Source organism: Tetranychus urticae, chromosome 3, assembly GCF_039701765.1.
Source record: "Tetranychus urticae isolate SD_2017Ah chromosome 3, NJAU_TeUrti_SD_1.0, whole genome shotgun sequence".
In the NCBI taxonomy this organism is placed as follows: domain Eukaryota; kingdom Metazoa; phylum Arthropoda; class Arachnida; order Trombidiformes; family Tetranychidae; genus Tetranychus; species Tetranychus urticae.
The window spans coordinates 19,598,058-19,611,358 of NC_142960.1; the positions used below are offsets into that span (position 1 = coordinate 19,598,058).

Consider the following 13,301-nt stretch of genomic DNA (forward strand, 5'->3'; position numbering starts at 1 on the left):
TTGATCAGTTTGAGAAAATTTCATTGAAACATTTGAACTTTGTCTTCTGAAACTTCTTTATGTAAGCAAAAAAATTGAGTAGACCCAAAGCTAGTCATACAAAATCAATTCTTATACCGAATGCTAGACCTTGAAATTTTGACTACACAAGCTTCTTGAGTTGCTTCAGAACTTCGAAATGACTGAAGAACACAAGACTTAGAGAAACGTAGACTATACTCCAAGAACGAAATGATTCGTTGCCTCGTCAGCATCAAGTCAAGTCAAAATGCTTAACTTTGGTTATGTCAGCTCAATCCATAAATTATATGCAAGAAGATTGACTTCTGACGAAAAGTGTTCCTCTATCGAAAATCGAATTCGAATGAATATTTTTAAAAGAATTTTGATTTTTCGAAAATTTTCATTCCTCTCTTTTTACGCCGCATTTTCATGGGCCCAGTTTTCATCGCTTCAACAGTGGCACTTTAAACAAGCTTAACTTGCAGGAAATGAATTTTTTTTGTTCTTAATTCCTATTGCACTCAAACACTATTGACTTTTGATGAGCAAAATGTTTTTACTCTTTCGGTTGACTTGAATGATGAGATTCAGTGATTGCTATCAACTCTTGATAATTGTTACGTTTCTATTGATCAAATATAATTAACTCTCATTTGATACTCAGCCCATCAACCCTCATGATTTTTATCATTATCATTCTTTACAGTCTTTCCTCTCTTTTTTACACTCTGCTTCAGGATTCTCATACTCAATACATGAGCTCTTTTGGGATTCAAAGTGATGCTCAATTCTTTCTCTTGATTTCATTCTCTTGGGTGATTAACAAAGTTATCCTTTTTTTTTGTTTCTTTTCCCTTATTGTTTACAATCAAGATCTTATATCAACTGTTAACACAAAACCATTGAACCTTTCCATTGATTACCAAGCAATCCTTTTCCTTCTCATCTCTTTGTTTCACTTTGATACAACCATGCAATGCAATATTAACAAAATTAACTTCACAATCAATTACATTCCAAGTTTTTGTTGACCATCATTTGCGTCCTTTCCTTTTCTTTATCTTTTCATCCCTTTCCGAGTTTCCTTTTGTCTCAATGTTTTCATCACAAAGACTCTACAGGTTACTGGGAAGCATAATTATTTACAATTAATCAACACGCAAAGGATCAATGGACAGAAAGAAAAACAAGAGAAAGTGAAGAAAAAAAGTTGAACCCAAAATTTGTTCGATTGTTGGACAAAATCAGTTTTTTTTCTTGTTGATTGATGGTTTCACTGTTCCATGTTATTACTGTTGTTTTTGTTGTTGCTATTCTTGTCCTTTCTTGATATTGATGCAGTCAACAAATGGATTATTACTGATGACAATATAATGTCTAAATCATCATCTTCACTTTCGCTTTAGTTTTTTGCCTATTTCTTTATTTGTTATTTACCTCTTTTATTGATTTGCTCAAATGGTTTAACTCGTTACCTGAGGTTGTTTTATTAACATATAGATGACTGATTAGACTGTTTCAATTGATTGTTCAAGATAATTTTTCACCAACTTTTTTGTTCGAAAAATGAATTTGCTTCAGTTAATCATTTGTCAAACTTGTAATCACTTTTCATGATTAATCGTTTTTCATTATCATTTTGGCACTTCAATGGATAATTCACACTTTTATTGGATCTAGTTTCAATTACATTATATAATCCTTTAAGTCTCATGTTATTTGAAAAAATTTTGCCCCTCTCATTGTCTTAATCTCTACTTCTTCAAATTCATCTCGAGTGCAAAAGATTTATTTTTAACAAATTACTGGTTCAGTTTGTTGAGCGGCAAAAGTGACATTATTGTAGTTAGATAATTTGATGCATTTCTTGCAGAATTCATAGATACAAGTTATGGAAATGAGAATAGATTGAGAATATCAAAATTTTATGTCAAATGAAAGTCTAGCCTAAGATATTTTACCTTTTCTCAGATGAAAAGTTCATGAAATTGTACTGCAAATCGCTGTTTATTTAATGATAACTAATAGTTTAAGTCAGGCTTGAAGGGTAAAACGCAATCAACTATTTCTGTTTTTATATTAGAGGAAGGAATAAATATTAATAATTTCAAACAGATCAACTAGTTTTCACCAGAAAATTGACCCCCGAGTTCATCAAGATACATGGAGCAATCAAAAAAGCTCATCAATATGAAATTAGGATGAATCGAACTAATTTCTATGCATTTCGTTATTCTTTTATTTTCAAAATTCTCAATCTATTTAAAATACAGCTATAAATATGGGGAACTGCAGTATTAGATCAATTAACAGCGTTAGAAACAACACAGGTTTCGCCAAAGCATTTATGAGTCTCATGTTGCTTTAACCCGAAAGCCCTACCATGTTACCATATTGTTTCGCTCCTGAATTAAAGGCAAATAAAGCAACAAGAGCACACCATTAGAATATGCACAGTAATTCAAGACGAATGAAAACTTTATCATCTTAAAACTTGCAAAAATATAATTTCTTTTGAATCCTGCATCTGCACAATTTAAATACTTACCTTGATCATCCAAAGCTTGGACCATATTTAAACTGATGAGAGCGCTGAAAAGGACGAGCAATATAATTTTTGTTAATCGCATCTTAACTGCTTGTAAAATAGTTTTGAGCACAAAAAAAACAAAACTAGAGAATAATAAAAGCTTGAAAAAACTGAGACTAATATCATTTCTTTGTAAACCAAATCTTTTTATACTTGGCTTTCTTATTTGCTCAGGCACATGATGTTATTGATTTACAATGAATATTATCATGTGATCGAATACAAAAAGGCCATCTCTGGGAATATTGTAAATTTTTGTTTGATTAATCACCAAAATTTACTTATTTTTGTCTGAATAAATATCACAGACTAAAAGAGCCAAAAAGGTGACATTGAAAAATGCAAATTTCTTTACATTCACAATTGTCAGTTGAGTAAATCAAATGCTGTCTAGACATTAGCATTAGTGTTCATGGAAGACGGCTTTTTTGACGAAGCTGCATAAAAGGAGTAAAAAAGTCAGAAAACTAAGTTTACCAAAAAAATATTCACCCATAATTGTCGCAAAAGAATTAAATTTTGACGCATATTTCTAGTTTGCTTGGTCAAACAACACTTTTCACTGACCTTTTTACATAATATTGAAATGAAAAATGCGAGTTTGTTTGAGACTCTTGCATCTGTGTCTAGCCATTTCATTTAAAATTCAATTTAAAATGTCTCAGCTTTCAATTGTTCTACCTTGAGATAAAGTGAAGATAAAAATATCGAATGAAAATAATTCTGACAAACGCATCATGATCAAGGTTTATCAAGAGTATCAAGTTTATCTGGTTTATCGAATTTAAAACTCTATCGATTTTTTTTGAGAAACAAAAAGAAGCAAAAAAACTAGCAATGAAAGAAGAAACGAGGCAAATAATGTTTGTCAAGATTAAGATCATTATTGATGGGAGATGAATCAAACACGATTTACCTTTGAATGTAAAGAGAGAGAAAAGCAAAGATGAAAATTTGCTTCCTTATATCCTATCATCATCACCATCATAATTATATCCATCAATATCTTCATCTTGATCATCATAAACATCAGTGCATCAACATAATCATCATTTTCTTCTTTGCCTTGATTACACTAAATCCTGACCTAAACCTTGTAACCTTTATGTTTTACAGGTTTTTCATCATGGCTATCGATGATCATGATGATGATATACAATTCCATATCTGTAACCATCTTTACGAAAATCATTTGATACTCAGCCTTTTTCATCAGATTTATCTTCATCATCTTTTCTCCATGCATTTCCTTTTCTCATCTAAATGATGTGTTTTTAGTATAAGAAGTTTGACTCTGATCACTTAATCTTCTCCTCGATCATTTACAAAAATGAATGAAACATTTTCTCGATCATCACGAGCTGTGAAAAGAGAGATACGAAAATGCGTTAAATTTGTTCGCTATAAACAGAAAATTTTTCAAAACAATTTTTCCATTCTCTGGAAAAAAAAGTTTTTCGTAGAAACGCATTTGATAGTTGTTCAAGCTCAAGCAACTTTACCAGTTGAAGTTCATCATTTGTTTTTCATTTGCAAAGAGAAACTTTTTTTCTCGTTGTCCAGCTTGGAGTTAAATTTCATGGACGACATTTGACTCTTGAAAATGCAAAAGATTTTGAAAACCTTAGTCGAACTAAAAATAACTTTAAATTATCAATTTTTCTGAGTTGCATTTGTTCGAGGGCAAGATGATTTTCCAAGCAACTGCAACCTCATTGATTCGCACACAACCCTGTTTAATCTCGATGCCAATCATTGAGATTAACTCGAGGGAATTGGAAAAGGTGAAGAACAGAGAAATGGTTGAAACATGGTGAGGATGATAATCTTGTTTGGGTTACTGTTTTTAAACAAGTAACATGAGACTGGAAAGGGAATGACTGGCAAGGATAAAAGTGTTATCATTATTTCTTATTTTATTGTTTCTTTCTTTTTGCCTTTTCTTTCTTTTTTATTGTTTTATCGCTATTTTTGTAACGATATAGTTTTAGCCATTGCAAGATGATAATGATGATGAGAGAGAGAGAAGAAGAAAGGGAAAAAAGAGAAAAAAATTGATAACAAATTTTGATATTCTGTTTACGTCTCAACTCATATTGGATTTTGTTGTTGTCATTTCCTCATGTTGCTCACTCCAATCATGAGCAATCTCCAAGTTCAATTCTTCAGATGCAAGTAAAGATGAAAAGAAAAAATTGAAGTGAGAGCAAAAGGAGAAGAGGATAAAGATGAAGATGACAACAAGGCATCACTATTCATTTGTATCTTTCGATATTTTTTTCTGTTATTTTATTTTCGCTCTTATAGCTTGTAGAAAAAAAGATGAAGAGAGAGAGAGAGAAAAAGATGATACTGATAATGATGATAGATCCAAAGAAGATAAAGATGAAACAGTGATGATAAAAATGATAAATCCTTTTACCGAGAGTAGAAGAATCAAAGGGAAGAGAAGAAAAAAAGTTGTCCAAGAATAAGCATCTTTAAGAATTGTTGCCTTCTTCCATATCAGTTTTACTCATCTAATTTTGATCTTATTTACTTTCATATTATATTCCATTCATAAAGGTTATCAAACAAGTCTCATGTAAAGAATGAAACGATGAAAAGCTAAACAACTCTGATTCAACATTGATTCCATTGATTCCATTTCCATCCAAATCAGGTCAATAATTGTCATCGAATTGATAAAAAAAGATTTCCTTTGAATATTCATCCATAAGTTTCCATTGAAAATTGTTTGCATAATTACCAGTTTCATTTTCAAGAAAAAAGAAAATTTCAGCAAAATCATGTTCGACAGAGCAAAGTGACAAACTTTTGTCCAAAAATTTCTTTGATTAAAGTTCAGTTTCGTTTCATGTCGAGTGAGAAAATCGAAAGTTGCAACTTGTTCCAAGTGAGAAACGATTTTCCCAGAAAATTGTAAACTTATGATCAACTCTGAAAACTTTGATTTATCCTTTTCTCTTCTGTTCCAATCAATCTAATTAACTGTAATTCCTAGCAATTCAATTGACCCCTGTTTTCCATCCAACCAAGAATTATTTGATTACTTTAGACAACATTGATAACATGAATATTTTGTTGAGTTTATTACTTCAGTTGCAGTAAATGGTAAGAAAAGTTTTGTCTGTAAACATGATCATGATTTCCAGGAACCTCAAATTCTCTCTCCATTCTCATTCTTCCGTACAAATAAATAAACAAATTAGCCGATTCATTAACCCTTTCAAATGAAACACAAAAGTTGGCCCAACAAAGCCTCACCCAATACCATCAACATTGAAGCTAATAAGACGATAATACAAGTTGTTTCATTCATTTTTTTCTTTCTTTCGTTGGTTCAGTTTTTTTTCACCAAACAAAACGTAAAGCAAAAAGAAAGGTTAATCTTGATAATCATCATTATCTAATAATAATCTTTCACTTTTCACTTTCTTTTTCCTCGCCATTTATCATCATCATTATCATCAACATGAACATAGTTGGTGTAATAATCTTGGCCAGATAATTAGTTACATTTACAAAACATTAATATTTTCTCATCTTTTCAGGTTAACTTTACTTCTTGCACTTTCTTGTTTCTTTTCTTGTACTTTCCAGGTTAATATTCATTCTCATAATAATATCTACATAAATATGGTCAAGTTTACTTTGCCTTTTATTTTTACTCATTTTACCATGTTCTTAATGTACCTTTATCAGGTTATTTTCTGATACTAATATCTTGAGTAAACAGCCTTTCAACTCTTTTTCCTTTTCTGGCTACAGAATCTTTTTTTCCTTCTTCCTCCTTCTTTTGCTTTTTCTCTAGCATTTTGTCTCTCTCTGTGTGTGTGCTTTCGTTACACTCACTAGATGTGAGGTTAACATGTGTACAACACTGAATTGCAAGATAAATGAACAAAAGTAAATGATTCGAAGCCTTTGACCGTCTATTAGAGATGACAGTAACAGGATAAATTATGGCAAACTGTAATCGTCAACTGAAGAATGATAATCATTGTTTCCTTCTGTGTAAGCATGGGATCAACTTTTTGCTTCCTCAAAACTCATTTTTACCTCGTTTATACCGATGGTCACATTATCTGCTAGATTATTCAGTTTCCCATTGAAAGAGGCCTCAGATTAATGGACTTTTCAAAAGCAAAAAACTTTAAACTCTTTTTTGTTGCTTGTCAAACTCAACTTTTTTATCTGTCTAAAACTTTCTACAAATATCGCAACAAAAACTTAAACTTGGTTGAATCTTGCGAATCAATTTTAAAACAAAAACTTCTGCAAACTAACCTAACCTTAGCTAACCTAAACCAGTCAACTTCAAAGCCAACTAGTCGGAGATCCGATAGATTTGTTTAAGACTAAGAAACGTCAAAAAATTATAAAGAGCAACTTTGATGAAAGTGAAAATTGCTTGCATGAGTCACTTGTATGACAGCAAAGTTTAACCAACTTTTTTAACTCGATGACTAATGTTCAACGCGTCTCAAACTTTGATATGCATCATTGGGTTATTTTGCACTATTATTGTGACACTTATTTGGTTAAAGTTAAAAGAGCTTATAAATCTTAATTTTGATTCAATATGACAATGACCCTTTAAGTGGATCATCATCGGCATCGGACTTTATAAAATCTTCAGCTTATCTTCAATATCCTCTATTTTTATTGAAATAAAACACTGTGAAGGCTTTAAGTCAATTTGGTAATTCGAGGGATCCACCGCTTGGAGATGTAACTTTGCCACCGTTAGACCTTTAATGAGTATGCTAAATCTACATTGAGAGGGTCAAAACAATTGTATTCAAAACAGTTTAAAAAAGGGGCATCACTGGTAATTGATCAGTCACGACTCGGAATTTCAACGAATCAGAACAAAACTAGATTCTAAATTTTGAAGATGGAATGCTAGACTTTCATATGTCCAGCCATTCCATCCATATTTCCTTATTCTCGAGTCAAAGACCAATCTGATCAAATAATGACTATCTAATATTGTCTGTCCTTGACTCAATCATTTTCCCAAATAAACTTCAATAGCACAATTTTAATGTGTTCAAACATTCAACAAATGATTCAACTTTCCGTTTCCGTAGAAAAATCGAGCAAACTCACTATTTAATTGTTAATCAAGTTTAAACACCTGCGATTCATCTATTGTTAGCTTTTATTGTTTAACTCAAAACCAATAAACATTTACATTTATCAGCAAAACATTTAAAAATTGTTTAAAATCTCTTTTACCTTTTTTCAATTTTATCATGCAAACAAAGCAAGTGCTGATCTCAAAGATATGACCCCAATCGACAGTTTTTTTACAAATTTTTCGAGCTTGAATATCTCAGCACACGTAGATGATAGAAAAATTAATAGCATTGATCGATTGCAGAAAATGTATTCAACATGATTCTCAAATATGAAAATGAAATATTTTTTGTTGCTAACAGTTATTGTTTTACTTTGCCTGATCCTTTACTTGATGGAAGGACGGAATGCAATGGTCGCCTTTGTTTTTTGCTTCCCTATTTTCGCTTACAAGCTGTTACTTTGAAACTTTTTCAGATACTTATTGAAAATGGTGCTCCAAAATTTAAAGGATCTAGGTTTCGAAGTCAATAGGGCAATTATCGGAGAAGTTACTTAGACAACAGATGAGAACAGATATTTGAAATAAGGCATGGACAGTCATGTTTTGGACTGCTTTAAAAATTTGATTGCGACAGTTAGACTAGACTTACATGCACCATTCATGGATCAAAATAAAGCTAAAATAAAGAATATTTACAATTCTCGAAAAATTCATTTTTTCATCAATATGTCCGCGAAATTTAGTTTTGATGTTGACCTGAACCTTTCATTGGATCTACGTTTCAATCGATGTATGTTAAACTATATTAGGTGAGTTCCATCCCTTTAAACAGCTTTGAGGCCAGAATTTGCAATTTTGGATTCTGCATAACCCTGGTATGAATTTGAAAATATATGGGTTTTTGAAGAAAGGTAAAATCAAATTTTGATGCCTTTGTCTATTTAAGGCCATAATTTGACAATCTTTGATCGAAATTAATTAATTAATTAATATTAATTAATTAATAAATTAATTTTTTCTGAACACGTTCTTACAAAGTTTTGCTTTATTTATCTGAATGAATGACTGAATGGTGCCTGTAAGTCTAGTCTAACTGTCACAATTAAATTTTTAAAAATTAGTCCAAAACATTACTGTTAAGTTTATTTCGCAGTACTTTGATCAACATACAGGGCTATGCAGTCTCATTTACTTCACGTTTACATAACAGTAAGATTTTGCAACAATATCCACCCAAAGACAAAAAATAGGAGATATTCAATAAAATATTGAAAATACAGCTAATTGAATTTCAAGTCAATATCGCAATAGATAAAGAAAAGCAAAATTTCCAGAGTAACGATCAACTTTCCAAAGCTCCCTCTTCAAAACAGCATTCAGTAAATGCAACTCGGATTTATTCTGAATTTTTGATTTTACCATTGATCTTCAATGATATTATTTATAAAATTTGAACGAAAATTCGTCCGATCTTTTGTGATACATAATAGATGAAACTTCATTTTGACTTGAAGATGGTTTAAAAAGTTGCGAAAAAATTTTACAAATTGAAATGTGCCACTTTAATCACTGCATGTTTAGTAGTTGATATATTTAGTAGAAATTGAAGCTAATGAGGCTGAGCAGCACTGCATAGTATTTCAAAAATAGATTGTTGTTTAAATTTTTGAAAACCTAACCGTTTATAAACGACCACTCACCTTACTCTTTCCTTAATTTATTTGCGAAATACTTACATTAGTTATAATATTTGAAATTGAACAACAAGAGAGTTAAGAGAAAGGCTCTGCAGTCATCTCAAGTCTTTGGTTTATCGAAATGCATGATGAGCTAATGATTATGATTAACTCAAATCAAGAATTAGATTAAAATTGAAAAACTTTTATAACGCTTACTTCGAGCGCTTAATGAACGTAACTAAGTTCAAAGTTTGTGACGCAGCTAGCTTATCTGATAAATGAACGAAAACTACAATTACTATTATAAAATCGAACAACCGATTGCTTGAGTATGGCTGTCTAAAGTTATTATATTGATCCTTTCGCATTTGATGTCGTTAAATGAAGTTAAATTAAATCTCAATTTCATGAAGTCATTTCAATTTTCTCAACATTACATATTCACCTAGACACAGTTAAATTTAAAATAATTACTAAATCTTGTGAGGTCAAATTATTATTCATATTCAGCTGAGTAAATAAAACTGGATAATTGAGCTATAAAAGGAGTATTCATAAAAACTCTGACTTTTGAGTTAAGAGTGGAGACTTTGAGAGTTTTAGGGGCAAACTAACAGTTTAAAAACTGAGTCCATTACTGCTATTAAAAGTTTCTCTGACCGACAGTTTTCGAGAAAATCGAGGCCAAAGTCGCAACTTCGATCGCCTTTTGTACAGTTATGGAATGAGATTTTGAACTGAAACTCATTTTCTTAATGCAACTTCTGATGCTCAATCAGAATTTGCACTTATTTAGATCATCACCACATCAACAGATCATCATCACATCAGCCTCTATTTTCACTAAAATTGATCGCCGTCTGTGACCGTAATAGTGAGAGAGCTGAAACTTATTATGCAATGTAGGCTATTGTTCGTGCATAGCATGAAGCGAACACTTTTTCAATTAATCATCAGTTCTCTCAATTTTGTGCCATCGGCCTTCAAACTTCGATTCTCATTATTTCGATAATGATAGCACTAACGATTATCATTATTTGTCCGATCTATAGCACCTAGTATGGGCTATAGTTATTGATAGCTGAGTATTTAGTATTTAGTACATAAAATATTCAGTATACAAACGAATAAGCTCAGATTCAGTACACGAGCTACTGGTTGTGCAATCTGAATAATGATTCAAGCTCGAAGTTTTTAGCCGTAAATGTTCGTGAGCTGTGCCTGCATGAATGCGTAAAATGAAAAAACGCCGAGTAAATCGATTGCATGATCGAGTAGGGCTTTGCATTTTGGTTAAATTGAATGTCCACTACATCACGCTAAACTATGCAAGAAGATTTTTCAACCGATTAAGCCCTTGCTCGCCATGAATATATCGTTGAACTTATGATGGCTTCCATGTATTTTTAGTGAAAAATCCAAGTAGACAGTATCTGTATTGATATTTATAATATTTTCATGCAAGGGACAATTTTAACAAGTAAGACTAAGCACATTAAAACAAACCCCCCTTCCTTTTATTTTGTAACCACCAATTACTCCTTGGCATGACATTGTTTGAATTCAGTCAGACGTTGGCTATGTATATTTCCTCGTTTTCCGTCTTTATCAACCATGAAACCTTGAGATAACCTTTTGTTTGTACATACGATGCACAACTTCCTATAAGTAAGAAAACATCTGCATGCGCATGAATTAACTGCATTCCTAATGTTTTGTATGAATTCGTGTAAAATAAATATTGACAAGTAGCTTAACAAACAATTTCAAGTATAAAAGGCGATATTCTCAAGCATTTTCATCATTTCAAGTTTAAATTTCATTCTAGCATATTGTGTAAGTATTGAAAATGAAGCTCAATAGTTTTTTCTTTTATATCTTGATACAAATTATACAAATATCAATCGCTGCTGGGAGACCACCATACGGAGATAGCTTCTTATCCAAACTCCACGACGCACAGCATTGCCTTCAATTTTTGCTTCAGAACGACCCCTCAGTGAATGCAGAAGGAGAAACTAATGTCGAAAGATTTTGCCGTTACCTTCCCAAATCGCCATGAAGATACCGTTTAACTTCTGATTCCTTTTGCATAATTGTAAATTGAATGTAAAATTGGAGTAAACAGTACGTGTATCATTATTTATTTTCGAGCAAGTAATATGAGTAATAAATAATTTAAATCTAAAGTTCTTTTTCGATTCGCGAATTGTAAAAATCATCCGCGCATACCCTATAGCCTAAATATTTCGATAATGATAGCACTTACGATTATCATTCTGTGACTAATCAATAGATGCCATTGTGTGCTATTACATTGAATGATTGAATGTATATAAAAATCTGAGCTTATTTATTAAATAATGAATTGGATTCTAGCAGATGATATGATTTGTGTTCAAGTCAATCATAAATCGAGTATTAAATCTCACAACGTGAGTAATAAAATATCATAACTTCCCTGGTACCTATTACTTCAACATATCATAGCCCATAATACAATCTATCGATTAGTCAAAGAATGATAATCGTAATATTTTTTTCGCATCGCATCGATGATGATTGCGCATCTTTTACAGCTCCAGCTCCTTTAATTAGCAATGCGTTTGATAATCTCAAGGGTTTATTGATCAATTCTTTGGAAAGAAGATGTAGAACCAACACAGAAAATCGGAAATAAAGTGATTAACGATTCTAACTGGGCAAAAAACAAGTAGGACTAGTGATGTCAATCCGTATAATTATCCTCCGATGATCATATATTCACATTTCACCTACAAAATCTGAAATAAAAGAATATCAAATTTAATTCTAGACCTACACGGTTGTATCTAGCTTTGAATATTGTGTCAATTTATCTATCTTAGCTTTTCAGCTTTAGCTGTAGCGTAAAGCAAAGCCTCTCATTTTTTCACTTTTACATCCTTACGAGTCCACAAAAATCTTGTTCATTTTTGATTGAGAATATCTGTTTTGCAGATTCTCAAGGTCAAAGTGTGACGCATTTCGCGTCTGATGTAGAACGTTCTATAGCATAAAATGCTATTCAGTCTACTACCAGACATGTTATTGGCATGGAAATTAAATATAGTGGATTCGACTGACATTCAAGTTCTATGTTTCGAGAAAAAGGTCATTTAAGTTCATTTTTCGGTTATTGCTCAGGCTTGTTTGAGATAGATGTGCGGTCATAGCGTTATTTTTAAACGCAGAAAATACCAGTCAAGTTGAGTGACATTGTAATGTACATTACTTGAGTTATTAGCATCTGAGTTTCCAAGTAACATTATTTGAATTTTATCTTTTTATGCCAATTCGTATTTTTTTACGTTAATTTGTTTAAGACTAAGAAATGACAAAAAATTATAAAGATAAACTTTGGTGAAAGTGAAAATTGTTTGCGTGACTCACTTGTATTACTGCAAAGTTTTACCAACTTTTTTAACTCGATGACTAAAGTTCAACTCGTCTCAAACTTTGATATGAATCATTGGCTTATTTTTGCATTATTGTGACAAGTACTTGGTTGAAGTTAAAAGAGCCGATAAGTCTCAATGTTGATTCAATGCTAAAATGACCCATACTCATAATCGGATTCTGATAGAATCTCCAATATGCTGTTTTTGTAAAATAAAACACCGTGAATTCATTTTCGTCAATTTGTCAATTCGAGTCATTCACCACTTGAAGATATATCTCTGCCACCATTGGGCTTTAAATAAGTATCCTAAATATGGATTGAGAGGGTCAAAGCAATTGGATGCAGTTTAAAAAAGGGGCATCACTCATTATTGTTCACTCAAAACTCGGAATTTCAACGAATCAGAACAAAAATAGATTAAACTCTGTGAAAAAGGAATGCTAGACTTTCGAATGTCCAACCATTTTATCCGTGTTTCCTTAGCTGCAACTTTGGTTCATGAGTCACAAGCCATTCTGA

General features: G+C 31.7%; 1 protein-coding gene and 1 long non-coding RNA gene across 2 annotated transcripts in view; one reads left to right on the top strand and one right to left on the bottom strand.

Moving 5' to 3' along the window:
• nAChRbeta1 (nicotinic acetylcholine receptor beta1) overlaps positions 1-13,301 on the top strand; it is a 38,117-nt gene that overhangs the window by 9,702 nt on the left and 15,114 nt on the right. The window lies entirely within an intron of this gene.
• On the bottom strand, positions 2,219-2,708 carry LOC107362939 (uncharacterized). Its single transcript, XR_001568764.3, has 2 exons — positions 2,552-2,708; positions 2,219-2,408 (listed from the first exon to the last, which is right to left on the bottom strand). It is a non-coding gene; the product is annotated as an uncharacterized LOC107362939 (long non-coding RNA).